The 27,842-nt window shown below is 35.8% G+C and overlaps 2 protein-coding genes across 3 annotated transcripts in view; one reads left to right on the top strand and one right to left on the bottom strand.

Moving 5' to 3' along the window:
• Positions 1-27,842, top strand: part of SH3BGRL (SH3 domain binding glutamate rich protein like) — a 523,004-nt gene that overhangs the window by 450,693 nt on the left and 44,469 nt on the right. The window lies entirely within an intron of this gene.
• Positions 1-27,842, bottom strand: part of LOC126946313 (40S ribosomal protein S24) — a 1,171,839-nt gene that overhangs the window by 408,799 nt on the left and 735,198 nt on the right. The window lies entirely within an intron of this gene.

Below are 27,842 nucleotides of genomic sequence, written 5' to 3' on the forward strand. Positions count from 1 at the left end.
ACATCGATTCAAAAATCCTCAATAAAATACTGACAAACCGAATCCAGCAACATATCAAAAAGCTCATCCACCATGATCAAGTGGACTTCATCCCTGGGATGCAAGGCTGATTCAACATATGCAAATCAATAAACGTAATCCAGCATGTAAACAGAACCAAAGACAAAAACCACATGATTATCTCAATAGATGCAGAAAAGACCTTTGACAAAATTCGACAACCCTTCATGCTAAAAACTCTCAATAAGTTCGGTATTTTGGGGATGTAGCTCAAAATAATAAGTGCTATTTATGACAAACCCACAACCGGTATCATACTGCATGGGCAAAAACTGGAAGCATTCCCTTTGAAAATGGGCACAAGACAAGGATGCCCTCTCTCACCACTCCTATTCAACATAGTGTTGGAAGTTCTGGCCAGGGCAATCAGGCAGGAGAAAGAAATAAAGGGTACTCAATTAGGAAAAGAGGAAGTCAAATTGTCCCTGTTTGCAGATGACATGATTATATATTTAGAAAATCCCATAGTCTCAGCCCAAAATCTCCTTAAGCTGATAAGCAACTTCAGCAAAGTCTCAGGATACAAAATTAATGTGCAAAAATCACAAGCATTCTTATAAACCAATAACAGACAGAGAGCCAAATCATGAATGAACTCCCATTCACAATAGCTTCAAAGAGAATAAAATACCTAGGAATCCAACTTACAAGGGATGTCAAGGACCTTTTCAAAGAGAACTACAAACCACTGCTGAACGAAATAAAGGAGGACACAGACAAATGAAAGAACATTATATGCTCATGGATAAGAAGAATCAATATCTTGAAAATGGCCATACTACCCAAGGTAATTTATAGATTCAATGCCATCCTCATCAAGCTACAAATGTCTTTCTTCACAGAATAGGAAAGAACATATTGCTTTTTACACTTTGACTTCTGGCTATGGGATGGATTATTTTAGTCATAAGAAAGTGTAACTGATCTAATACTTTACACTTATTTTCTCTTCTTCCTAATGCCAGTCTAGCTTCTGGATCTAGGAGCTTCCTAATGCCAATCTAGGAGGCTGGAAAGAGTATACGGTTAGAAAATTGGTAGGCATACCACTTCCTTTAAGATTTCTGGGCTGACTTAGGATCTGGTGAATACTATTCAAGAAAGAAAATAAAGAAAGGTAAATGGAATTAAATCAGAAGTTTGGGATTCCATATCAATGACATTGTTAAATTCTAGAGGAGAGAGTTTATGGAGCTCTGGTTCCATAAACTCTCTCCCCTAGAATTTCATACTTCTACATTCAATACTTCTACATTGAACTAACTTGATAGTAGGTACACATACATGTACCATATAAGCACTTGGCAGAGATGTTCAAGTGCAGAGCCTTGTGCAGGGTGGACAATTTGAATAGATTATGTAGATAGGTCCTGCCAATTCTGAATCTATGATTTGTGCTTGGGAATTATCTTGCTTTCACCCTCAGATCCACTCATTCATTCAGAAAATACTTATTGCCAGTCACTGGACTAAACTCTGGACCTAGGTTCTCAAGGATGAGAAAAGGCCAGGAATAAAGATTTCCTCAGCCTCCTCCCTGAGCCAGAGTGAGGGAGAAAGTATGGAGAAGTCAGTTTGAGGGACTAAGTTACATGGCCTGCAAATAAGAAGGGAGTCAAGGCAGAGGTACTTTAGGGACTCCCTGCCTGCCTGTTGGTAAGCTGTCTCACAGAAATTAGCATTGTCCTGTCCCCCAACAAGTGTGCAAATATATTCTGCCTACCCTTTCCAGTCACCCTGACAATGATCTTCTTATTGAATGACAGTTCTGAAAAGTGATAATTTATGACTTCAGTTGAACTGTTACCCAATTTTCTTGCCATTTCACTAGACAGAAGTGTGGAAAGTAGATCCTAAGCACAATTTACACTTCCTTTTTATACTGGAACATTCCACAAAGACATGACTATTATACAGTTCTGATTAAAGCCAAATGTTGCAGTCATAATAAATTAAAGATTTGTGGCTTCATTGTCTGTTTCTATCATTTACCCTGGGATTATGGAACAAAGCCCACTAAATTCCCTTTTTCATTATCTGAAAAATGCCTTTTAGACTTTTCTATAATTCCCTCACCTTGAGATCACCCTAGCTTTGATCTTTTGTGCAAACAATTATGTCTTATAAAAATCTGAATTGTATTCATTCCTTTATTTATAATCTCAACCGTTTTCTGTTTGTCACTCTTTCTGCTCTCCTTGGCTTTTCCCCTTTCTTTTCCAAGGGTTATAGAATTCCTGACAGTTTGGTTTGAAGTTTAGTTCAGTATTCTATGTATCAATATGCCTTATTTACTTTGTTTTTGTTTTAATTTTCAATTTTTAATTTTTGTGTGTGCAGAAAAGTGAGGAAAGTAGGTCCTAAGCACAGTTTGCACTTCCTTTTTATACTGGAACATTCCACAAAGACATGACTATTATACAGTTCTGATTAAAGCCAAATGTTGCAGTCATAATAAATTAAAGATTTGTGGCTTCATTGTCTGTTTCTGTCATTTACCACAGGTGCACATATTTCTGAGGCACATGAGACACTCTGATACAGGCACATAATGTATAATAATCACATCACGATAAATAGAGAATCCATTAACCCAAGCATCTATCTTTTCCTTGTGTTACAAGTGATCCAATTATACTCTTTCAGTTTTTAAAATGTATAATAAATTATTGTTGACCACAGTCATCCTGGTTACACTATTAAGTAGTAGATCTTATTCATTGACTCTAACGATATTTTTGTACCCATTAACCATCCCCATCCTCCCTACCCATTATCCTTCCCAGCCTCTGGTAATCATGGTTCTACTCTATCTCCATGAGTTCAATTGTTTTAATTTTTAGCTCCCACACATAAGTGAGAACATGCAAAGTTTGTCTTTCTGTGCCTGGCTCATTTCACTTAAAATAATGTCCTCCAGTTATATTCAAGTTGTCACAAATGAAAGGATCTCATTCTTTTTATAGTTGAGTAATACTCCATTGTGTATATGTGCCATCTTTTCTTTATCCATTCGTCTGGCAACGGACATATAAGTTGCTTCCAAATCTTGGCTATTGTGAATAGTGCTGCAATAAACACAGGAGTGCAGCTATCTCTTTGATATATCAATTGTCTTACTTTTGGATATGTACCCAGCAGTGGGGTGGCTGGATCACATATATGTAAGCTCTATTTTTAGTTTCTTTGAGGAACCTCCAACTGTTTTCTATAGTGGTTGTACTAATTTACCTTACCACCAAGAGTGTACGAGGGTTCCCATTTCTCCATATCCTTGCCAGCATGTTATTGTCTGTCTTTGGATTAAAGCCATTTTATTTATATATATTTATTTGTATCTTCTCTTATTTTCTTAATCTCACTAATGGTCAATCAATTTTGTTTATATTTTCAAACCACCAACTTTTTGTTTCATTTATCTTTAATTTTTTTTTGTTTCAATTTCATTTAGTTCTGCTCTGATCTTTGATATTTCTTTTCTTCCGCTGGGTTTGGGTTTGGTTTTTATTTCTCTAGTTCCATTAGGTGTGAGCTTAGATGGTCTATTTGTGCTTTCAGACTTTTTGATGTAGGCCTTTAATGTTAGGAACTTTCCTTTTAGCACTACTTTTGCTGTATCCCAGAGGTTTTGATAGTTCGTATCACTATTATCATCCAGTTTAAAGAATTTTCTAAATTTCCATCTTGATTTCACTGTTGACTCAAAGATCATTCAGGGGAAGATTATTTAATTTTCATGTATTTGTATAGTTTTGAGGGTTCCTTTTAGAGTGAATTTTCAATCTTATTCCATTGTGGTCTGAGAGAGAACTTGATAGTAATTTTGATTTTCTTAAATATATTGAGACTTGTTTTGTGGCCTGTCATATGATCTATCTTGGAGAATGTTCTATGTGCTGATAAAAAATGTATATTCGGCAGTTGTTGGGTAGAATGTTCTGTAAATATCTGTTTAGTTCATTTGTTCTAGGGTATACTTTAAGTCAGTTTTTGTTATTGTTGTTGTTGTTGACTTTCTGTCTTGATGACCTGTCTAGTGCTGTCAGTGAAGTATTGAATTTCCCCACTATTATTGTTTTGCTGTGTCGCTCATTTCTTATGTCTAGTGTTATTGTTTTATAAATTTGAGAGCTCCTGTGTTAAGTGCATATATATTTAGGATTGTGATATTTTCATGTTCGACTGATATTTTTCATTATATAATGCCCCTTTGTCTTTTTAAAATTTTGTTGCTTTAAAGTCTGTTTTGCCTGATATAAGAATAACTACTCCTGCTTGCTTTTGGTTTTCATTTGCATGGAATATCTTTTTCCACCCCTTTACCTTAAATTCATGTGAGTCCTTATGTGTTAGAGTGAGTCTCTTGAAGACAGCAAATAATTGGTGGTAGGATTTTTGTCCATCCTGCCATTCTGCATTTTTTAAGTGAAACATTTAGACCACTTACATTCAGTGTTAGTGTTGAGAGATGAAGTACTGTTTTTTCATCATGCTAATTGTTGTGTGAATACTTTTTTAAAAATTGTGTTACTGTTTTATAGGTCCTCTGAGATTTATGCTTTAAGAAGATTCTATTTTGGTGTATTTCAGGGTTATGTGTTAAGATTTAGAACTCCTTTTAGCATTTCTTACAGTGCTGGCTTGGTAGTGGGGAATTGTCTCCACAGTTGTTTGTCTCAAAAAGACTTTATCTCTCCTTCATTTATGAAGGTTAGTTTCACTGGATACAAAATTCTTAGCTTATATATATATTTTTTGTTTTTGTTTACTGAGGTTAAAGATAGGACCCCAATCTCTTCTGACTTGTAAGGTCTCTGCTGAGAAATCTACTGTTAATCTGACAGGTTTTATGTATCTATATCTATATCTATTTATTTGTATCTAGATATAGATATATCCCAATTTGAAATGAAAAAGTCAATTTGTGCATCTTTGCAGATGATATGATGTTACATTTGGAAAACCCTAAAGACTTCACCAAAAAATCCCATTAGACCTAATAAACAAATTATGTACAGTTGCAGGATAAAAAATCAACACACAAATATCAGTAACATTTCTAAATGCCAATAGTGAACAATCTGAGAAAGAAATCAAAAACTTATTTGAGGGAATAATTGAGGAAGACTTCCCTGGCCTTGCTAGAGACCTAGACATCCAAATACAAGAGGCTCAAAGAACACTCGGGAAATTTGTCACAGAAAGATCATCACCTAGGCACGTGGTCATCAGGTTATCTAAAGTCAAGACAAAGGAAAGAATCTTAAGAGCTGTGAGGCAAAAGCATCGGATAACTATATATATATATTTACATATATATGTACATTTATATGTGTACATTTTTTCAGCCTTCTTGAGTTTCTTTCAATATTTCATAGTTTTCATTGCAGAGAGCTTTCACTTGTTTAAGTTAATCCCTGTGTAGTTTATTATGTTTGTGACTACTGTGAATGGGATTACTTTATTGATTTCTTTCTCAGATTGTTCACTATTGGCATTTAGAAATGATACTGATTTTTGCGTGTTGATTTTATATCCTGCAACTGTACATAATTTGTTCATTATGTCTAATGGGATTTTTTGGTGAAGTCTTTAGGTTTTTCCAAATGTAACATCACATCATCTGCAAAGATGGATAAATTCACTTATTCATTTCAAATTGGGATGCCCTTTACGTCTTTCTCTTGTCTGATTGCTCTAGCTAGGACTTTTAGTAGTATGTTGAATAACAGTGGTGAAAGTGGACATCTTTGTCGTGTTCCAGATTTAGAAGAAAGGCTTTCAGTTTTTTTTTTTCCCATTAAGTGTTATACGAGCTGTGATTCTTTCATATATGGCTTTTATTATATTGAGGTATGTTTCAATCCCCAGTATTTTGAGACTTGCTGTCATGAAGGTGTGTTGAATTTTATCAAATGCTTTTTTAACATCATCTGAAAGTATCATATGGTTTTTGTCCTTCATTCCATTGATATGATGTATCACATTGATTGGTTTGTATCTGTTGAACCATCCTTGCATCCCTGGGATAAATTTCACTTGATCATGAATAACGATTTTTTAATGTGTTCATGAATTTTTTAGTATGTTGTTGAGGAGTTTTGCATCGATGTTCATCAGTGATATTGGCCTATAGTTTTCTTTTTTGATGTGTCTTTGTCCAGTTTTGGTACCAGTGTACTATTGGCCTTGTAGAATCAGTTGGAAAGTATTTCCTGCTTTTTTTGTTCTTCAGAATACTTTGACGTAGGATTTGTATTAGTTCTTCTTTAAATGTTTGATAAAATTGAGCAATGAAGCCCATCAGGTCCTGACATTTCTTTGCTGGGAGACTGTATTACAGCTTTGTTCTCATTACTTGTTTTTTGTCTGCTCAGGTTTTGGATTTCTCCATGTTTCAATATTTGTAAGTTGTATTTTCTAGGAATTTATCAATTTCTTCTAGGTTTTCCAATTAATTGGCATATAGTTGCTCATAGTACCTCTAATGATCTTTTCAATTTTTGTGGTATTGGCTGTAATATCACCTTTTTAATTGCTGATTTTATTTAATTGGGTCTTCTCTCTTCTTTCTTATTCTGGGTTTAAGTTTGTCCATTCTTTTCATCTTTTCAAAAAACCCACTTTTTTTTTCCATTGATCTTTTTTAGTGTTTTTTTAATTTCAATTTAATTTATTTTTGATCTTCTCTTATTTATTTATTTTCTTCTATGTTTGAGTTTGATTTGATCTTGCTTTTCTAGTTCTTTGAGACGCATCTTTAAGTTGTTTATTTGAAGTTTTTCTAAGAACGTTTTGAAGTTACCCTTGTAGCTATAAACTTTTATTTTTTACTATTTATTTCTCTGTATCTCGTAGGTTTTGGTATATCCTGTTTCTCTTTTTATTGATTTAAGAGATTTTTTTCAATTTTCTTAATTTCTTCATTGACCCACTGTTCACTCAGGAGCATATTGTCTTATTTTCATGTGTTTGGATAGTTTCCAAAATTCCTCTTGTTATTGGTTTCTAGTTCTATTCCATTGTGTTCAGAAAATATATTTCTTATAATTTCATTTTTGAGGAATTTTTAACAACTTGTTTTGTGTCCTAACATATGGTCTATTCTTGAGAATGATCTATGTGCTGAGGAGAAGAATGTGTATTCTGCAGTCATTGAATGAAATGTTCTGTAAATATCTATTAGATCCATTTGTTCCACAGGGCAAATGAATTCTAATATTTCTTTGTTGATTATCTGTTTGTATAATCCGTCCAGTGCTGAATGATGGGTCTTGAAGCCTCCAACAATTATTGTGTTAGGGTCTATTTCTTTCTTTAGCTCTAATAATTTTTGCCTTATATATCTGGGTGTTCCAGTGATTGTTGCATGTGTCTTCTTCTCCCCCTTCTGCTTTATTTACTTTGGAGTTAATTCATGCTGCTGCTACAATTAAATTTGATAAGAACCACCTATTGTGCCAGAATTTTCAGTGCTGTGGCTGCTCAATGTTTGCCTTTGGCCAACTGTGTGGCAAAAAGTCTAAGTGCTAAAGTAATTATTTCTCCTTAGGTTTCCATCAGATTACTAAATAAGTAAACATAATTTTTGCTCCACCTTTCCCCTTTATCTTTCTCCCCAGTATATTTGTAACAATCCCCACTGCAAACATTTGAACTCTGGCAAAATGGTTGTCTTACTACCAGGAGTTAATAAGCATCAGAATCCATTTGGGCCATGTTGCTCTAGTGGATAAATTTTGTCCTAGCATCAAAGTTGTTCTTTTTAAAACAACACTATGGCTTTCCACATTTTGTAATGGTGCTTTAGGTGGAACTAAAACAATGATTTCTAGGTAGAAGGGTCACGGAATAAAACATTACTCTTTTTTGTTATTAATGTCAATTGTTATTAAGAAAGCTTGAGCATAACACTGACAGTTCATTCTCCATTGTATAGAATGACTTTTAGTCTGTCCCACCTTCATCACCATCAAACATATTGCAAATAAAATGTTAGAAGCATATGTATAGAAGGGATCATGGGAAATCATCTAGTCCATCCATGTAAGGACTGTTTGTGAACTGTCCCAGAAATATTATTATCAATTTTCTCTTAGTGAATTCTCCAAGGAAAGAAATATACAACCTCCTTTGGTAATATGCTGCAGTAATACTTTCTATTTTTTGTTGTCCTAGACTCTGGGTCTGAGATTGCAGAAATCTGGCTGATCACTGAAGGATTTCTTTTTACCTTTTTTTTTTCTGTGGTGAAGTGAGAGATCAGATTATTGAAACTGTGGAAGCAGAGGAAATCAAGCACTGTAAAACACATGGAAAGCCAGTAGTTATCAATTTAATATATGTTTCCTAAGTACCCACTGATAAAATACTCAGCTCTGTAGAGAACAAGGCCTTAGTTCTGAAAGAACCAATTTTGTTTTGAAAAACTTAAAATAAGTCTGATTTTTTTTTTCTTTTCTACCTCTCTTCTCTTTTTAGGAAGCATTCTGTGTATTGCTCCTGCCTGTGGATCAGTACACTGTAAGATCATGTGATAAGCGGAATATTCCTATAGGAAACTCAAGACGTACTGAATTAAAACTAATTTTAAAGGTTCCTTTTTTTTTTTTTTTTTCTTTGAGATAAAGTCACGCTCTGTTGCCCAGGCTAGATTGCAGTGGTGCAGTCACAGCTCACTGCAGCCTCCAAATTTTGAGCTCAAGCAATCTTCCCATCTCAATACTCTCCCTAGTACCAGGCCTGACTGATTAATTTTTTTTTTTTTTTTTTTTTTTTTTTTTTAGAAACAGGATCTTGCTGTGTTGCCCAGGCTGGTCTTGAATTCCTGGTCTCAAGTGATCCTCCAGTCTTGGCCTCCCAATGTGTTGGGATTACCGGTGTGAATCACCACACCTGGCCAAATTCTTTAATCAATAATTCCCTAAAGCTCAAGTATTGGGAGTTGTTCATTCATGATAGTCGATGGTGCTATAAATGAAGAAAATTACATGGCATGGCTAACGTAATACCCAATGCAATGCTTTAAAAGGTTCAATTTCCAGAAAAATTTTGTCATAAAACTTTGAATTATTATACTGCTTGTTGTTGTAGAAGAAATATCACTGTTTTAGAACTCTATACTGAATGCTGCGACTTTTTAATGTAGTTTAATGCTAATTTGTTAGAAATCTTTGTCATCATCAGTATGCTAATCAGCCAGGAAACTCTGTATTGGGGCGTAAAGGGCCTTAGGGAAATGGGTTAACCTTTGTTTCATCCCATTCCCCAACCCCAGTCACCAGGTAAGTTAGAAATGACCTTAACCCTACTTCCTAGGAATGGTAGTTAGATTTTTAAAATGTGATTAATAGCAAGTACTTTGAATTTCTTTGAAATAAAGGATTTTTTTTTCCTTAGCAGCCCAAAATAATTGGTTAAAACGTAATGTGACTTCTTTAAAACACAATTTATGAGTCAGGAAGACAAGCTGAGGCACAAGTTATGTGCTAAACCCAAAACCATAAAATTGGAGGCAATACTAAGAGTAAATCAAAAATAGATACTAGAAGGCATTATTTCAGGTCACAATTACCTTGTGAGATTAAGATGGTTTGTATTTTCTAACTTCGTTGTGTACAAAAAGTTTATTTTGAGCCTCACTTATGATTCCACTGCGTTTTTCTTAAACTACATTTTTGGACTTAGTATGTAATAAATGGATTATGAATCATCCTTTGTTCAATCATTTTTTTGTTGTTCTTTCTGTCAATAGTCTTTTGTCCTTTTTCCTCAATTCTGGAGTTGGGAACACTTTTTTTTTTTTTTTTCCCTAAGTCACTAGAGAAATCATCAAGGAGGTGATATTTCTTCTTGGAGTTTGCTGATTAAAAGCTAACTCAGCCTCAGTCTTTTCTAAAAAAAGGTGATGATTCAGATAATTGCTTGATGAATGATATGTGAAACTAAGATGACTTTCTCATAAAAACCCTGGACAAATAGAGACTATATTTCACTCTACACTCAGGCCTTCTTTCAAGCCTTTCAAGCCTGAGGTGAGCTCTGCCATCTCCAGTACCAATTTTATTTTTTTTTAACCAGCTCTTTAACCATGGAAAAACATTAATTTTATCTTTCAACAAAAATAAAATGTGATTAAATCTTCAGTATTAGGGGAATAACTGTTTTAGCATAGAGCAGGAAATTATTTTATTTTATTTTTTTTATAATTTAGGGGGTACAAATGCAGTTTTGTTATATGGATATATTACATAGTGTACCCATCATCTAAATAGTGTACTTTATACCCAATAGATACATTTTCATCTCTCACCCCCCTTCCACCCTCTCACCTTTAATAGTCACCATTGCCTATTATTTAACTCCGCATGACTATGTGTATTCCTTGTTTAGCTTTCATTTATAAGTGGGAACACGCAGTATTTGACTTTCTGTTTCTGTGTTAATTCACTTAGGATAATGGGAAATTGCATCCATGTTACTGCAGAGGACATGATTTCATTCTTTTTCATGGCTAAGTACTATTCCATGGTGTATATTTTTATCACAGCTTCTTTATCCAATCATCCATTGATGGACACAGGTTGATTCTGTGACTTGGCTATTGTGAATAACACAATAGCTAGATACAATTAATTTTGTATAATTAAGACTAAGAAAACACAGTGATCCTAGTTGAAATGTTCACCAGTATTATGGGTCACTACAAATTATATTGTAAATAAATCCCAGGCCTCCGAAAGAAGAATGATACCTTGACCTAAGTGTTGGCAGTACATTATTTTTTCTTCTGAAGAATGGTTTCTTTTTACCTCACATAGCTTTCATTTCTGCGGTGAGAACATTAAACATCTACTCTCATCATTTTTTAATAGTACAATATATCATCGTTAACTGTAATCACTATGCTGTTTACAATAGATCTCTTCCTATCTAACTGTAGTTTTGTGTCCTTTGACCAACAACTCCCCAACCTGTAGAGGACTACGTGCTGGCAAACAAGATGTTCCCGATAAGTCCTGCTCTTGGAAACGAAGCAGAGGGTTCCCGATAAGTCCTGCTCTTGCAAACGAAGAGGGCGTTCCTTCCCTGCAAACAGGGAGGACTAAGGAGCCAGCTGCTAACAGCAGACCCTGGGGGCTTGTTTATGTGTAAACATCTTGAAAATCCAGAAAGTCAGGGAAAGGTCAGAAAAACAACAATGTGTCTTGTGACTTGGCAACATTCCACAAACGACTGTATAAAATAAAGCAGAGCGTGCCATTCAAGGCGGCCGCCATGTTTGTCTTGTCTTATGTTGTCTTGTGTGTTCATTCCTTTGTTTAGGAAACATGCTGACCCCAACGCCAACCACCTCCCATTGACACCTCTAATATAGGGTATTCAGATAGGCTGTTCCATTGTTAGACAACTCTAGTTAGTACAAAAGATTTAAATTTGATTTAAAATTAAACCAAAATGTGGTTCTTTCTAACATCTATCCAGTGGTTGGGATTTTTGTATTCTGAAGTAAATATTCTCCTTGCTATTAGAGCTCTTCACCTAAGATAAGATCCTTGTCATATCTCCTTGCAGTTTTCTGAAAATAGCTTTTGATTATCTGTCTAAAGACTGAACATTCCTAGTTCTTTCAAACATTCTGTATGGTGCATATATTTTATGCCCTTTACCATCTTGGCTGCCAGCTTCTAATTTGAGCCTCCCTAATATTTTTAAAGTGTTTAATCCAGAAGCATTCAGTGTAAGTCTTCAATGCCGTCTTGGATATATGTGTGTGTATATATGTGTGTGTATATATATAGTTTTTATTATATTTTATTCATATTTTATCTATTTATTTTATATATTTATATATTTTTTATATTTATATTATGTTGATATTTATATTATATTTTGTTTATATATTATATTATATATGTGTAAAACATTTACATATGAAAATATACATACATAAATATACAAAGTTTACATACACGTATAAATATACATATATAAATTTATACATACATATAAATATACACATATAAATTTATATATACATATAAATATATATAGACATAAATATACATATATTTATATATGTATATATTAAAATAAGTGTTGTACTTGGATTTTCCTTATGACTGAGAGAGATTCTGATGGCAATGGCACCTGGAGTAAATGTGATGGAGGAGCTGTGCTTCTGATTCATAGTTAAGTGGAAAATGGTTTTCAAATCCCTTGATTTCTAGTAGGAAAGACTGGGGAGGAGTATTTTTATGATCAATGGCCTACTCTGACTACATTAACTGGGTGAATTCATTGAATGAATTTACACAGGTGAGTTCCTGTGTGCAATCACAGTGGACTAATTATTAGTTTTAGGGTCAATTGTGGTAGACGGAAAAATAGCCTTCTAGAGATCTTCACATCCTAATCCCTGGAACCTGTGAATGTGTTACCTTATATGGCAAAAGAGATTTTGCAGATGTGATTAAATTAATGATTTCAAGAAGGTGGATTATCTTGGACTATTTGGAAGAGTCTAGTGTCATCACAAAGTTCATTATAAAGTAAAAGATGGAGACAGGAAAATCAATATCAGAGTGATACCAAATAGGAATGATTCCATAGATATTTCTGGCTTGAAGATGGTGGAAGGGGCCATGAGCTAAGGAATGCAGACAGCCTCTAGCAAGTGGAAAAAAGAAAGAAAGAAAGAAAGGAAAAAGATTCTCTTCTAGAGCCTCCAGAACAGAACTGAGCACTGTCAACACCTTCGTTTTATCCCAGTAAGACACATATAGGATTCTGACCTCCAGAAGTTTCAGATAATAAATTTATGTTGTTTTAAGCCACTTAGTTTGTGATAATTTGTGACAGAGGCAGTATGAAACTAATACACCAGTATTCAAATTAGTCTCAGTTTCCCTGGATATACTACAGGGAACTGAAAATAGGCAGTCCTAGAATGTTGCCAGTAATGAAAAGAGGATGATATTTCCATAGGGAACAATTGAACGTTTTTCCAATGATTTGCTCATTTTGCAGTTGTTTCGGTGGGACTATGAACGGAACTCAAGAATATCTAATTTGACATCAAAGGAATTGTGCCTTTCTGCTTGTTTTTGTGAGGGAGGCACATCACTCTGGGCAGAGTCAGTATTTTATGACTTATCAGTATGACTTAATCTCTCAATGAATGCTTGTGAACTATGTAACAGAGATAGTGCTAGAGATAGTTTGGCAGAAGAAACAAAACACAGGCCTATTTTGAAGGCTAATTCCAATGATTTTCTGCCTCAAAGGAGATTTTAAGCAAGTCTCCTTGATTTTTTATACCTAAGATCTTTGTGAATAAACTAGTGTGTCATATCTGTCATTATCTAAAGCAATTAGCATGCTGTGTAATAATTGTCTTATTAGTTCTTCTCAAAGCTTTAGAAGAAGATAAGCCAAGGGAAATTTAATTTATATGAAGCTAGTTCGGCATCAGTGAATGATAGATATTAAATGACTATTCCTGAAATTCTTAGAGAGGTAGTAACAGAGTGAAGATTAGAATTTTGCTGGTTTCAGTGTGTATTTTAGATTGTACTGTCTTTCACTAGAGTAAGGAAATATATTTGTAGGTGATGATTTACGTCATTCATGGTAATAACTTTTGACCTGAAGGGAACTTTTGATGTGATCTTGTCTAAACTCATTTCATACATAAAACTGAGTCAGAGAAAAGGAGTTTGATCAAGGTCACAAAGCTCACCGGTGACGTCACTAGGAGATCACATGCAGTTCTACATAAATTGCTGAAAGTAAACTAAAAGCTAAAATTCATAATTTAAATGTAATCTTCCAAATTATTTATGGAGATAAGAATATTTTGTGGAGTGGATTGGGGTAGGATAAGGATAACGAATTATCTAGTTTAACTAGATTTTTGTAATTTGCAATATCTGAATTCACTAGATGATTACCAGACCTCCTTTTCTTTTCTTCAGTTGTAGGCCTGGCTTTAGATTTTACTCTACATTTTGGTCTATTGATGGCATTGTTGCAGCTATAATTTAACAATTTGTTTTTTACCATAAAAATAATTTGCTCTGTTACAAATTGACTAAAATACTTTTTTATCTATATTTTTATTATTATTGTATGTTTTTCTAAAGAACACTTTTAAGCCATGACATTAATATTCTGGCTGAATAATGTGCATATATGTGTGTGTGTTTGTGTGTCTGTGTGTGCATGTGTATGTGTGTGTGTGTGTGAGAGAGAGAAAGAGAGAGAGACAGAAATTATTTCTTTTTTCAGAATCTCAGGGTCACACAGAAAACCAACAACCACCTATGGCAGCTGTATAGTTGTGAGCAAGTCACCCTTGGCATAGTGAATCAAGAATAAATATGCTTGGATTCAGTTTTATTACTGAGGTAGGCTGAATAATGACCCCCAAAGATACTCAGGTTCCCATCTAAGGAATCTGTAGATGCACCTTATATGGCAAATAGACTTTGCATGTATGATTAAATTAAGTATAACTAGAAGGATGGATTATTCTGGATTCTCTGTGTGGGCCCTAAATGTAATCACGACAGTCTTTTTAGGAGAAAGGCAGAGGGAAAATTTTTGACATAAAGGGAAACAGGAGGTATGATGATGTAAACAAGAGGTTGGAGTGATGTGAGGAAAAAGTCATAAGCCAAGAAATGTAGATGGGCTCTGAAAACTAGAATAGACAAGGAAAATGGAATCTCCTCTAGAGCCCTCAGAAGGAAGGAGTTTTACCACCACCTTGGTTTCAGCCCTGTCAGACTAATTTCAAGCTCTGACCTTTAGAATCGTGTTGTTTTAAGCCACTAAATTTGTGGTAATTTGTTAGACTGACAATAGGAAACTAATAGAGTTGTTGACTATGCCATTGTTAAGTCATGTATCCTTGTGCAGTTCACCTAACTCTGTCACTGCTTTTGTTCCTTTTAAATAAGGTTGGGTTTAACATTGCACACATTACAGATCTTTTGAGGTTGTCATAAGAATGTGAAGTTGTACCTGAAATAAATACGTTGGACTTTTCTAAAGAATGATATTCTTATGAAAAAATGGAGCATCAAAAACCAGTTATTGAGTCATTGGTTGTTAGTCTCGACACCAGTTAGAAACATGGTGGAAATTTTTCACTTACTTTATGGATTTGAAATGGCCACATTTTATTTTGATCTACAGAAGATTTCCAGATCCATTGCTAAAGCGATCAATTAGTTTCCTATTTAACAGTTGCATTTTCATAATTTTACTTAACAACAAACAAAATGTTCTGTTCTGCATGGTTTCTAACCCATATGCCCTTACTTTGCCGGTTCTATTTGAGAACAGAGGGCCTGTCTCATAAGTTGCAAAACCTTGGAGTTCAAGTCTGTGTGAAGAATGTGCAAAAATTCTTGTACTGTTGGGACTGCTGACTGCTTCCTAGCCTGAAGGAAATCAGTTGTCTTATGTTTTTACCTTTGCTTTAGAAATGACTTCTTTTTTGCTTGCTATCTTGATAAGTCTCTGAAAGACATAATGATTCCATTTGCTTTTTAAGTTTTAAATAATAATATTTACTTGCAAATACTTTTTCAAGTAATATAATTTTATCTATTTTTATTTGTTATTTTTCAATTCTTGTAAGCTGAATGCGCTGTTACATAGCCTAAACCAAGAATGAGATAAGTACATTGGTGAACTAATGCCTTAAGTATTAACCCGTATGATAACATACTTCATTTCGTTCTTGGATTTCTGCACTGTCTGATGAATTTGCACAAGTTATTACAAAATAAACTGTGATCACGTTGCTTCCTGTTCTCTCATATATTGCAGTTTGTATGCAGTTTTAGATACCAGGGCTTAAAAATATTATAGTGATTTTATGTAAATATGTATAGTCTTTTTCTAGTGGTGGTTCATATTAATGGGTTTAAATGGAAAAAATGGTCCATGTAAGGAGCCATAGCACTGTCAATTAAAAATGTCAAACTCTAATATTTATGAAGAGGTTTATTCTGAACCATATCTAAGTGACCAATGGCCCATGACACAGCCTTCAGGAGATCATGAAAACATGTGCCCATGTTGGTGGTTGGACTCCAGCTTGGTTTTATATATTTTAGGCAGATATAAGACACCAGTCAGTACATGTAAGATGTACATTGGTTCGGTCCAGAAAGGCAGAACAACTGGAAGCAGGTGCTGGGAGTGGGGTAGCTTGCAGGTCATAAGCAGATTCAAAGATTTTCTGATTGGCAATTGATTGAAAGAGTTACTATCTAAAGATCTGGAATCAATAGAAAGGAGTGTCTGGGTTAAGGTAAGGGGTTGTAGAGACCAAAGTTTTTTCATGCAGATGAAGCCACTAGGTAGCAGGCTTCAGAGAGAATAGCTTGTAAATGTTTCTTATCAAACCTAAAGAGCCTGTTCTATTGGTAAATATAAAAGGGAGGAAGGTATAATGAGGCATGTCCAGCTCTCCCTTCCCATCATAGCCTGAACTAGATTTTCAGGTTAACTTTGGAATGCCCCTAGCCAAGAGGAGGGGTCCATTTAGATGGTTGGGGGGCTTTGGATTTTATTTTTGTTATACAGTATATAGTTAATTCACATTACTTTGTTCATATGTTTTGGGTATATAATGTAAATTCATTTCTCAATACAGTGACATTAAGAGCTCTTTGCCACAAATGACTTATAGCTGTGACATATGAGCTACAGCTTGTGAGTTATACACAGCATCTAGAGGGTTTAAGATTCGATATTACTGAAGTTTGGAAATCTTGAGTGTCCTGAGTAGAATGACAGTCCTCTTTTATAAAGAACCTGGAAAATTGAATAGCGCCTTTTTAAGGAAGTCTGTGATCCATTAATGTCTCTACTCCCTAGAATTCGTGTCCAGGGGCTATGGAGCAAGTGTCCATGATTAAATGACATGGAGTTAATAGTAATCAAGGAGATTCTGAAATGGGAAAAGTTCCATTATACCCCTTACAGGATGTGCCGTGGGGGCATGGCTCACTTCTTCGGTGACCCGTCGCTCAAACTTCTGGGGGGAGCATGCAGATGGGCAGGCTGTGGGGCTCTGACCCCACAACAGTGTCTAGGGGTGAATGTTTACAGCTGAAGCCCCAGTGGGCGTGTGTTACAGTATGCTCCTTCAGTTTAGCCATCTGTAGGTGCCTTGTGTTAGTCAGCTCAATTAGACCCCACCCTGCCTTATCACAAGGACAAAGGGCTTTCTGTATCCCGGGGTTTCTTGCCTTGTTGTACCAGAAGAATCAGATCACATATGAGCTTGGAGAATGATTGCAAGGTTTTATTGAGCGGAAGTGGCTCTCAGCAGATGGTTGGGGAGCCACAAGGGAGATGGAGTGGGAAGGTGGTTTTCCCCTGGATTCAGGCTGCTCAGTGGCCCGGCTGTCCTCTGACCACCCTGGCCAAACTGCACGTCGTGGTGGTTGGTGGCTTGCCAGCGACTGTTGGTGTGCTCTTACACTGGTGTGCTCTTACACTGGTGTGTTCCTTTCGACATCCAGCTGCTTGTGTGTTCTTCCACCTATGTGTTCCTCTTGATGTCCAGCTACTTGTGTGTGTGCCCAGTAGGGTCTTAGGGTTTTTATGGGTACGGGATGGGGGCATAATGGGCCAAGGTGGTCTTGGGAAATGCAGCATTTGGCAGGAAAACAGAAATACCTGTCCTCACCTAGGTGTGTGGGCACAGTCCCAGGGATGGAGCCCTAGCCAGGGACCACAACCTTCCCTTCCCAGCACTTCCATGCTCCCCTTCTGTATCAATTCGAGGTGTATGTCATAGTGGAAGGGGCATTGAACTTGGAGTATGAAGTTCAGAGCTTGTGTATGAACTCCACCATTCATAGCTGTGTTACCGGTCCCTTCATTTTTGTGAACCTCGGTGACCTCAACTAAAAAATGACTATACATTATAATACTACTCCCCTACCTATTCCATAAGGTTGTCATAATGAAAAAGATTATATATTCATAATTCAGTTATTCATCAACAAGTATATTTTGAGCATCTTCTGTGTGCTTGATTTTGTGCTAGGCCCTGAGGATTCAGCGGTGAACAGGATCGACATAGACACAGTCCCTACTTCCATTAAGGTTACATTCTACTGGAAAATACAGACGTTAAAGAAGTAAATGCGTAAATAAATATGTAGTTATGACTTCTGATAAGTACCAAGAAGAAAGAGGACAGAGTTTAGAGTGAGAGTGTAACAAAAGACTTACTTTAGATAATGTGATCAGGGAGGATGCCACTCCGGAGGTGATGCTTAAACTGAGTTCCAAAGGAAATAAGAAAGAAACAGGTATGTGATGTGCAAGGAAAATAACATTTCAGGCTGGGGGCTAGCAACTGAAAGGACCTAGATGAGGAAATTATCTTGGCATATTTGAGGAACACAGGTGATCCCTGGTGTGGCTAGAACAGACTGAATAATGTGCAATAAAATTGGAATTGAAGTCAGAGGAGAGATCAAATAAAGCCAGTGGTAAACTTTATAAACTGTAAAATCCTATACAAGTTTAAAGTGGTGGTGGTATGATTGGCACTATTATCATCAATATAACATTGCTGAGTTCTTTCATCCTTGTAATGTGTGGCCCCAACTGACTCTTGACGCATGAAGATAAGTCTGTGGACTCCTGTTTTTATGGTTTGACTCTGAGCTAAATTGGGTGAAAGCTGGATTCCCCTAACTTTCTTTAAGACCAAAAAAAAAAAAATCTTAGGTTTCTTCTGTAGTTACTTTCCCCCAAATGAGATTTTTCATATCTTGTGGTTCCTAATTGGGTCACTGAATCAGTGCTCATTAGAACAATATGTTGATGTGCAGAAGTAAAACATATATGTTCACCACTTGGTGGTCTGTGACTCTTCAAGGAGAGAAGTCAGAAAAACCACGTTGAACTGACCTTGGAAAATGTTTGTGTAGAGATAGATTTAAATACTGTTTTAGTAGCAGCCTGTCAGTAAAAGCTTTATTCACTCTTAATCTCTTAGGAAAACAAAAGATTCTGCCAATAAGAATCACACATTTCATCAGACGCGTATCTAAAAAGATGGACTTACAGGTGAAGTTCTATTTGTAAATTTGGAGTCAAGGGAATACTCATCACTCCTAACTCAGTTTATCACTTAAAAGAGTTGTGAAATGTGGTGTCATTAGGCTTCTTTTTTAATTAAAGAGAGTTGAATTTTATTTTCTCTATAATGTTAGCCTTTGAGGGTGTCAGTATTCATATTCATCACTTTTAGAAGAGAGAAATTAGGATATCGTTTTGGTTACTTTCTTTTTTAAATCAGTTCCCTCTGAACCTAGTTATCTAAACAAAGTAGTAAACTATGTTATAGGATTTTGTCCTTTGCTGGAAAGCAGTCAGTTTGTTGCTGTATGTAGCTGATTGGAAGGGAGATTCCTAACTCTTACTGACCAATAGCTATTATCAATATAACTTAATTGCTGTCTGTTAAATGGTGATGATCAACTTTGTGATTAACCAGTCAAAATTGTGCTGAAAAATTAAATTATAGTTACAGTCAAAACAGAGTGTCCAATTTATGCAAAATTAATGTGAGCTAACAGTTTTCACAATGACTTACTTATTTTTTAGAATACCACTGTGATATAATAAAAATAGATACATTTTATTTTTGTCCCTGGTTTTTGGCACAGAGAGTCTAAAACCCTTGGAATTTCCTGAGCGAGATAGAGGAGTGTTTCTTTCAATCACATCTGAGTTTGTACTAATGAGGTGACTCTTGGAGGTGGGGAGGTCAGAGAGCTGCAGGATGGAGGCTGGTTACCAGAGGGGAAACCTCCATAGAAACCCCTAAACAACAGTGTTCCAGGAACTTCTGTACTGGTAAACACATCTACATGCTGGGAAGGTGGTGCAAATTGATTTCACAAGTACAGAGGCTCCTGCATTTGGGACCCTTCTGGGACAAGCCATATGTACCTATTCATCTTGCTACTCATTTGTTATCTTTTATAACAAACTATAGCAAGTAGGGCACTTCCTGAGTCCTGTGAATTGTTCTAGTTAATTGTCAATCCTGAGAGCTGATAGTGGGAACTCCTGAAGTTTCAATTAACCGGTTAGAACTGTGGGTCACTATGGGATCCCACTTTTGGCTGGCGTCTGAAGTGGGAACAGTCTTTTGGGACTGAGCCTTTTAACAATCTAACATTAATTCCACAAAGATAGTGTCAAGAATCAAATTGTGGGACACTCACTCGGTGTTGGAGAATGGAGAATTGGTTGTTGGTGTGGAAAGATGACACATATTTAAGTGTTAGGAAAAAAACCACATCACCATCCTGGCCAGCTACTTTGCTTTGCAATAAAAGAAAGAATATTTTCCATTTAAATTCCAAGCATCTTCTTCAGTTCTGGTGTTGTAGCCTTTATCAGCTTTCATAGGTTATAGTGGCAATAACTCTAAGGAGAACCTTTTGGAGCTCAGTCAGCTTACTCAGATAGACTCATGGCAAGCCATTAGCAAACCCTTGTTGTAAAAGTGGCAGCTTTGGGTCCAAGGCTGCTGTAGCAATATTTTCTGGGTGCTATCAAATGAAATTAATAAAATCATTTGTGTGGTATTTAGCATCATTACTAGCACATAGTAGATACTGAATATATATGCATGTTCATATATATTTATATGCATGTTTTTGTGTGTTTCTCTCTCTTTCTCTCTATGTGTATATGTATATATATGTATATATACACACATAAATGTTTATGTATGTACAGGTGTGCGTGTCTACACAGACACCCACACACACGCCTCAAAGCCTCAGTAAAACTGGGGATAATAATACTTACTTGGCTGTTATAAAGTTTAAGTGAGATAATATGCTTAGCACAGTGCTTAAAACAGTAACTGTTCTATAACTATATATTATTATTGTTATTATTATTATTACAGGTATACCTTATTAAACTCTATTATCTCTAAAATATAAATAGCACCTAATGCAAGTTATTTAATTCCCTCTGAAATTTAGATCATAAATAGGGGTGACATTCTCAATGTAGATCTGGGATACAGTAACTATTCAATAAATAGTAGTGAATTAGGGATGATGATGTCGATGATGATGATGATGATAAGGAAGATGATGTCACTGTCACCTGTCCTCTGGAAAAGAAATGTAGGCTAGCTGCTAGTCTTTCTGAATAGCAGGATTTTACTACTAGTTGATGCTCTCCCAGAATTGTTTCTATTACTAAATTCACTTTTAACATGCCTATCCTGCTGTCCTTTCTCATGCCTTCTCTCTCACGCTCTCTCTCTCTCTCACTCTTGCATGCCAAAGCAAGCTGTTTCTTTGTGAAAGCACCCATGACATAGTTGAGCTTACTATTTTTTAGGTCCAGCTGTACATTTTAATGAACACTTTTCATATTGTGGAATAATGATCCAGTCTTTCCTTCTTAAAACATGTAGGGTGAAATCCTCACTATTTTTATGAAACAGCGTCTGATCTTGAACTTTTATGACTCACCTCAGTCACTTCACCTGTATCTTGACCCTGTCAGATCATGTCTTTATTTAAACTTTTGGTATTTTGTTCTTTATATGTTTTTGCATTAGTTTTTATTTTAAAAATATTTCTTTAAAGTATTTTTATCTTTACTATTGTGGTTTTGGTGCCTTCTTAAATTTTATGCTAGGGATGACTACTGCCTCATTCCTCTCACTGGAGGATATCATATACAACTATGTGATATAAATACAACTTGCAATTGTGGGATTCACCTTTTCTGAGTATGAATATGGAAATCTATAATAGTATTTGAATTTTTACTATCTATTGATTTGGAGAACAAATAATAACAAGAAGCTATCATGAATTTGATAACACTTTGAAATGAATTTGTATTTTAGTTTAAACAACAGCATCTACACATATTGAAAAAAAATGTGTGTTTAAGTGCAAGACTTATTTATTCAGTCTATAGACAGTGCTTTGCATATATAGAGCTTTGTAGACCCTTTACAATGGGTCTACAAAGAGTTACAAACCCTAACTCTGTTTCTCCCTCCCTATTGTTCATCCCGACAGAGATCTCTGGACCACGGATTAGAAACCACTGCTGTAAGAATTCAGATATAAGGAAAATCAGTGTGCCTAAAATATGTTTAGAGAATATAGGACTTTGATATCCATGAGCATTTGAATACCTTGGCCAAGATTATACAGCCAATAACTTAGCAGAGTCAGGATCCATATCCAGGATTTTACATTGACATGACTTTGGCATGAATTTGAAAAATGAGTAGGAGAAAAGGAGTAAATGGATGTGGGAAGACATTCTATTTATTGAGTGCCGTTTGGGTGCCAAGCTCAAAGCCAGGCACTTTGCATTCCTCTTTCATGTAGTCTATGAAATAGGTGTTATTACGCCCATTTTACATTTAAGAAAACTGAGTCTCAGAGCATTTGAATACCTTGCCCAAGGTCTTATAGTCAATAATTTTAGAGCCAGGATCCGTATCCAGGATTTTACATTTTCGTTGTTCGACTAAGAGAGGAAGAAGTCAGCTACTGTTAATGCTGGTAAAAAAAAGTTTGAATTTAAACTGGTAAGTCAGGAGTATACAGAAATTAGTTGTTTGCTTTTATACTTTCCTCTTTTGGCAGGCCCATCTTAACTGCCTAGGTGTTTTTAAATGTCCTGTTGAGGAAGTTTGTGTGTTTTTCTAGGCCGTTATTCAACAGATTATTTTGTCTTTCATTGATTTATTATTAACATTTACCTCTACTCTCTAGGCTCTTTACATAGTCTAGAATAGTCTGTTTTTCACAGGCTATCTTGAACAAGTTGCAAAAACATAGATAGTTCCTTTACTGGCCCTTTCTAAATTCTTCAAATTGGATTTTAAAAAGTAGATTACAATTACAAATAAGTTGCATCAATATAGAAACACCTCGACTTGCTCACTTTCTCAAAGTAATAAGGCAAATGTTAAAAAATCATTTCTGCATTACGCATTAATGCAATACAGATGATGAAATGGCTTTCCTCATTTTCTCTTTAGTTTTCTTTCATGATTTTTACAAAGTGAATTTATGAACAGTTCAGTGCAGCTTTTCGTTTTTAAGGTATTAATGATTCTTCCAAGTTTTCCATTATTTTGCATTCAAATATGGCCAGGAGATGTGAATATTAATTACATTTTTTTAATGATTTTTATTATAGCAAAACATTCTCCATTGAGTTTTTTGGTGTAACATGGAAAACTTTTCTGTTGTGAAAGTGTATGTACTACTGAACGGCAAGAGAACTTATGGAAATTTTAAAGTTCTTAGATGAAGCTTAACTGTGGAAATATTCTACTTTTTCATCTCCCACTAAAATCATTAAGGCTCTCTGCATCTTGAGACATGAATTCTTCACTTTGACTGTAGGTACCTGTTAATAGAAGTTTACTAAACATGTTTTAATATCAGAAAGGGTTGTAATTCTGGGTTTTGAGCTATGTCCCTTTCCTTTGCCTTTTAGATTTTTGTGATTGTGTCTTGGACTAATGCCAGTAGTTATTGTGGATATTTATGAGCTAGCGAGTACTTATGAGACATCTGGGTTTCCATACACTGTAAAGTTGAACAATTAAAAGCACAAACTTTGGATTCAGGATACATGTTTTTAAATCTCATGTAATGGATCAAGCCATCATTTAATGGTGGTTGTCTTGAGTAGGTTACTCACGTTTACCCTCTTCTCAGAGAGTTCCTTTCTTTATCTGTCAAATGAAGATAATAATACCAACATCATAGATTTATTTTGAGGATTTAGAGATAATGTTATATGCTTCACACTGTGCTTAGTACATAATAGGCACTCAATTAGAGCACTCAATTAAAGGTAAAGCTAACAAAATTATGATGAATATTATTTTAATGTTAGCAAAGAAAACATGCTTATGAGCTCAAAGATTTAGGATATAGTATGCCTGGCAGAGACCACTACCAAACTGTCCCAAAAAGTAGTTGCTTTTTTCTTTTAGGAAGTCTCCAGGTCTTACAACCCAGAGTTTGGAAGGGTTGGGGAGAGAGAAAAGGGATCAGATAATTTGTATTTTTAATGCTTAGGCTTGCTAGGTAGTTGAGTATCTGAAAAATGAATATGGAAACTTGCCTCAGTTGACAAAAGTAGAATGTAAGATAGGGAAAGAGAAATAGTGCCTCAACCAAACAAGTAAGAGCAATAGTTTACTGGTTTTCAGGTATGATATATAGACTACCCATCTCTACCCAGAGTAGTGTTTTTAATGCAGATTCCTAGGCCCAGGTCTTGACTTTCTGAAGTATATTTTCAGTCATACTGAGGTTTGAAAATCTCCTGGTATAACAAAATAAGGTTGATATGAGTTCAAATTTTTATTTTATTTTTCCACTTATTAACTGTATCCATGGCTCCTGTACTTCTTATGTTCCACTCCAACTCTGCTTTTACCACTCTAGCCTTTTTTTCTCCTTGTTATTATGTAACTCAATCAACTAACTGTACATACTCAATTAGATAGTTGTGTAACATGCCATCATTTGGTCTTAAACCATTGGAGTGCTATCACTGGCTCCCCCTATTGAACTTGTACAGTTTTCTAGCTGACACCTGTTTTTTTTAATTTCCTTACCTCTCATCCACAATGTCTGGTCCTGACATGACTGCCAATTCTTCTCCCTAGTTTCTATGTGGTCTGAGTTACTACCCTGACCAATCTGATGTCCAGGGTTGTTTGTTTTTTATAAGTTTACCCAATTTAGAGCCCCGATAGCAAACTTAATTCAAGGGTATGGGCTCAGATGCAAAACTCCAGAGTGTATAGCCTACAGATTCTATATTCACCCAATACTTCTTTGTACCCCAGTGCCGATCATGTCCATATCTAACTGAAAAGGCAAAAGCACATGTGCTAGGTGTGGAGAAATGGACAAGGATTCTGCACTTAAGCAGAATCTCAAAAAATAAACAATAATTTTATTATTAGAGATGAAGAGAAAGGACACTCCTGTGAGAGGTAACAGTAAGAGCAAATACATGACTTAGGACTGGTAAATGACTCAGTGTTAGGTTTTCTATAAACATTCCATTGTTTCTCACGGTGCAGTATGAGTAACGCCTGCTTCAAAAGTCTCAGAGGGTAACTGTTTAAAATTTTATTCATGGGTGCTCTAGACTTATTAAATTTGGATCCATGGGAATGCGACTCAACAGTCTGCATTTTCAACAACAGGCGCACCATCCAAAAACATCAAGTAGCTATATGTAACGAAGCATATGTAGTTGAAGACTTGAGAAGATTGAGCCACGTATTTCTGAAAGGGCTGAAAAGTATATAGTTTAGAGAATGCTCTCTTTCTATAAAAAAGTGGCAGCATTTGCAATTTGCCTCACACTACGGAACCGATACCATTTGAGTTATAATCCACAAGATTCTAGAAGAAAAGAAAGTTATCTGATCTAAAGTCCAGTAAGTTTTGTTGTGTGTGTGAGGGAAGGATGAAGGGAGAGAGAGAGACTGAGGGGGGTGGGGGGAGAGAGAGAGAATAGGATGACAGTGCAAGGAGGCCCTGGTGTGACTTCTAAGTAGCAGGGAACCTTCAGTAAGAAAGAAGGCACAGTCTAAAGACTTGAAACCATGGAAATTAGTGGTGGAAGTGGCCATGGGTTCAGGCACCTCTGCCTTTGGAAAGTGAGTGAACAGTAGAAAGAACTACCTCTTGTGGCTTGAGTGCCAGTTCGGCCACAGTATAGTAGAACACAAGGTGGACTGCTAAGATTTTTGACTCTATTATCTGCCTCCTGCACAGCACCTTTGAATCTACCTGGGATCTGGGGGAACTCACCATACTGACGAGAAGAACACTGGCCAGGCTGGTTTTGTCACCTGCTAATTGTAGAGCCCCGGGGCCTTGAGCAAACAGGCAGTAGCCAGGGGGTGATTACAGCAGGCCTTGGGTGAGACACAGTGCTGTTTGCTTCAGGTCTGACCCAGTGCAGTCATAGTGGTGGTGGCCACTGGTACTTGTGTCACTCTATTCCTACCTTTGGGTAGTGCAGAACAGAGAGAGAGAGAGAGAGAGAGAGAGAGAGAGAGAGAGAGAGAGAGAAACTCCATTGCTTGGGAGAAGGTAAGGGAAGAGAGCAAGAGTCTCTGCCTGGTAATTCAGAGAATTCTCCTGGAAATAGCCCAACACCATCAAGGTGATACCTCTATGAGTATGCAACAGCCAAAGCATTAATGGACTTGGCATGCCTTCTGAAGCAGCTGCAGCTTGGATCACAAGCCCAATTTATTTTGAATATCTGGAGAGCTTTTCTAAGAGAGGTACAAACAAGCCTAGACATTGAAGATTACAAGAAATACCTAACTTTTTAATGCCCAGATGACAAAGAACATCTACTAACATCAACACCATCTAGGCAAACATGACCTCATTAATTACTAAATAAGACACCAGGGACCAATCCTGGAGAAACAGAGGTATGTGAACTTTCAGACTGATAATTCAAAATAGCTGTGATGAGGAAACTCAAAAGAAATCAAGATAACACAGAGAAGGAATTCAGAATTCTATCATATAAATTTAACAAAGAGATTAAAATAATTAAAAAGAAACAAACAGAAATTCTGGAGCAGAAAATGCAATGAGGATACTGAGAAATGCATCAGAGTTTTTTAATAGTGGAATTGATCAGACAGAAGAAAGAAGTAGTGGTCTTGAAAACTGGCTACTTGAAAATGCATAGTCAGAGGAGACAAAAGAAAAAAGAATAAAAAAAAGTAGCATGCATACAGAATCTAAGATATGGTGGAAAAGGGCAAATCTAAAAGTTACGGGCCTTAGAGAGGAAGTGGAGAAAGAGATACGGGTAGAAAGTTCATTCAAAGGAAAAATGACAGAGAAACTTCCAAAACAGAGAAAGATATCGGTAAACAAGTACAAGAAGGTTGTAGAACGCCGAGCAGATTTAACCTAAAGAAAACTGCCTCAAGGCATTTAATAATCAAACTTCCAAAGATCAAGGATAAAGAAAGGATCCTAAAAGCAGCAAAAGAAATAACATAAAATGGATCTCCAATGCATCTGGCAGCAGACTATTCAGTGGAAACCTTATAGACTAGGAGAGAGTGGGACGAAATATTTAAAGTGCCAAAGGCATTATAATGATAATGAGCAAAAAGTAATCTCCTGAAAGTACAAAATTCACTGGTAAGAGGAAATACACAGAAAAAAACACAGATTATTATATCACTGTGACTGTGGTGTGTAACACTCTTATCCTAAGTAGAAGAACTAAACGATAAACCAATCAAAAACAATAACTACAGCATCTTTTGGAGACATAGACAGTACAATAATATGTAAATAGTAACAACAGAAAGTTAAAAAGCAGGGGGATGGTGTTAAGGTGTAAAGTTTTTATTAGTTTTATTTTGCATGTTTGTTTCTTAATGCAAACAGTGTTATTATTAGCTGAAAATAGTGGGTTATTAGATAATATTTGCAAGCCTCATGGTAACCTCAAAAAAATATACCGTGGATATACAAAAAATACAAAAGCAACAAACTAGATCATATCACAGAATCACCTTCGCTAATGGAAGACAGGAAAGAAAGAAAGAAAAGATCACAAAACAACAAGAAAACAAATAACAAAATGGCAGGAGGAAGTCTTTACTTACCACAACAACATTTAATATAAGTGGACTGAATTATCTAATC

The sequence above is a fragment of the Macaca thibetana genome, chromosome X (assembly GCF_024542745.1).
Source record: "Macaca thibetana thibetana isolate TM-01 chromosome X, ASM2454274v1, whole genome shotgun sequence".
Lineage (NCBI taxonomy): Eukaryota > Metazoa > Chordata > Mammalia > Primates > Cercopithecidae > Macaca > Macaca thibetana.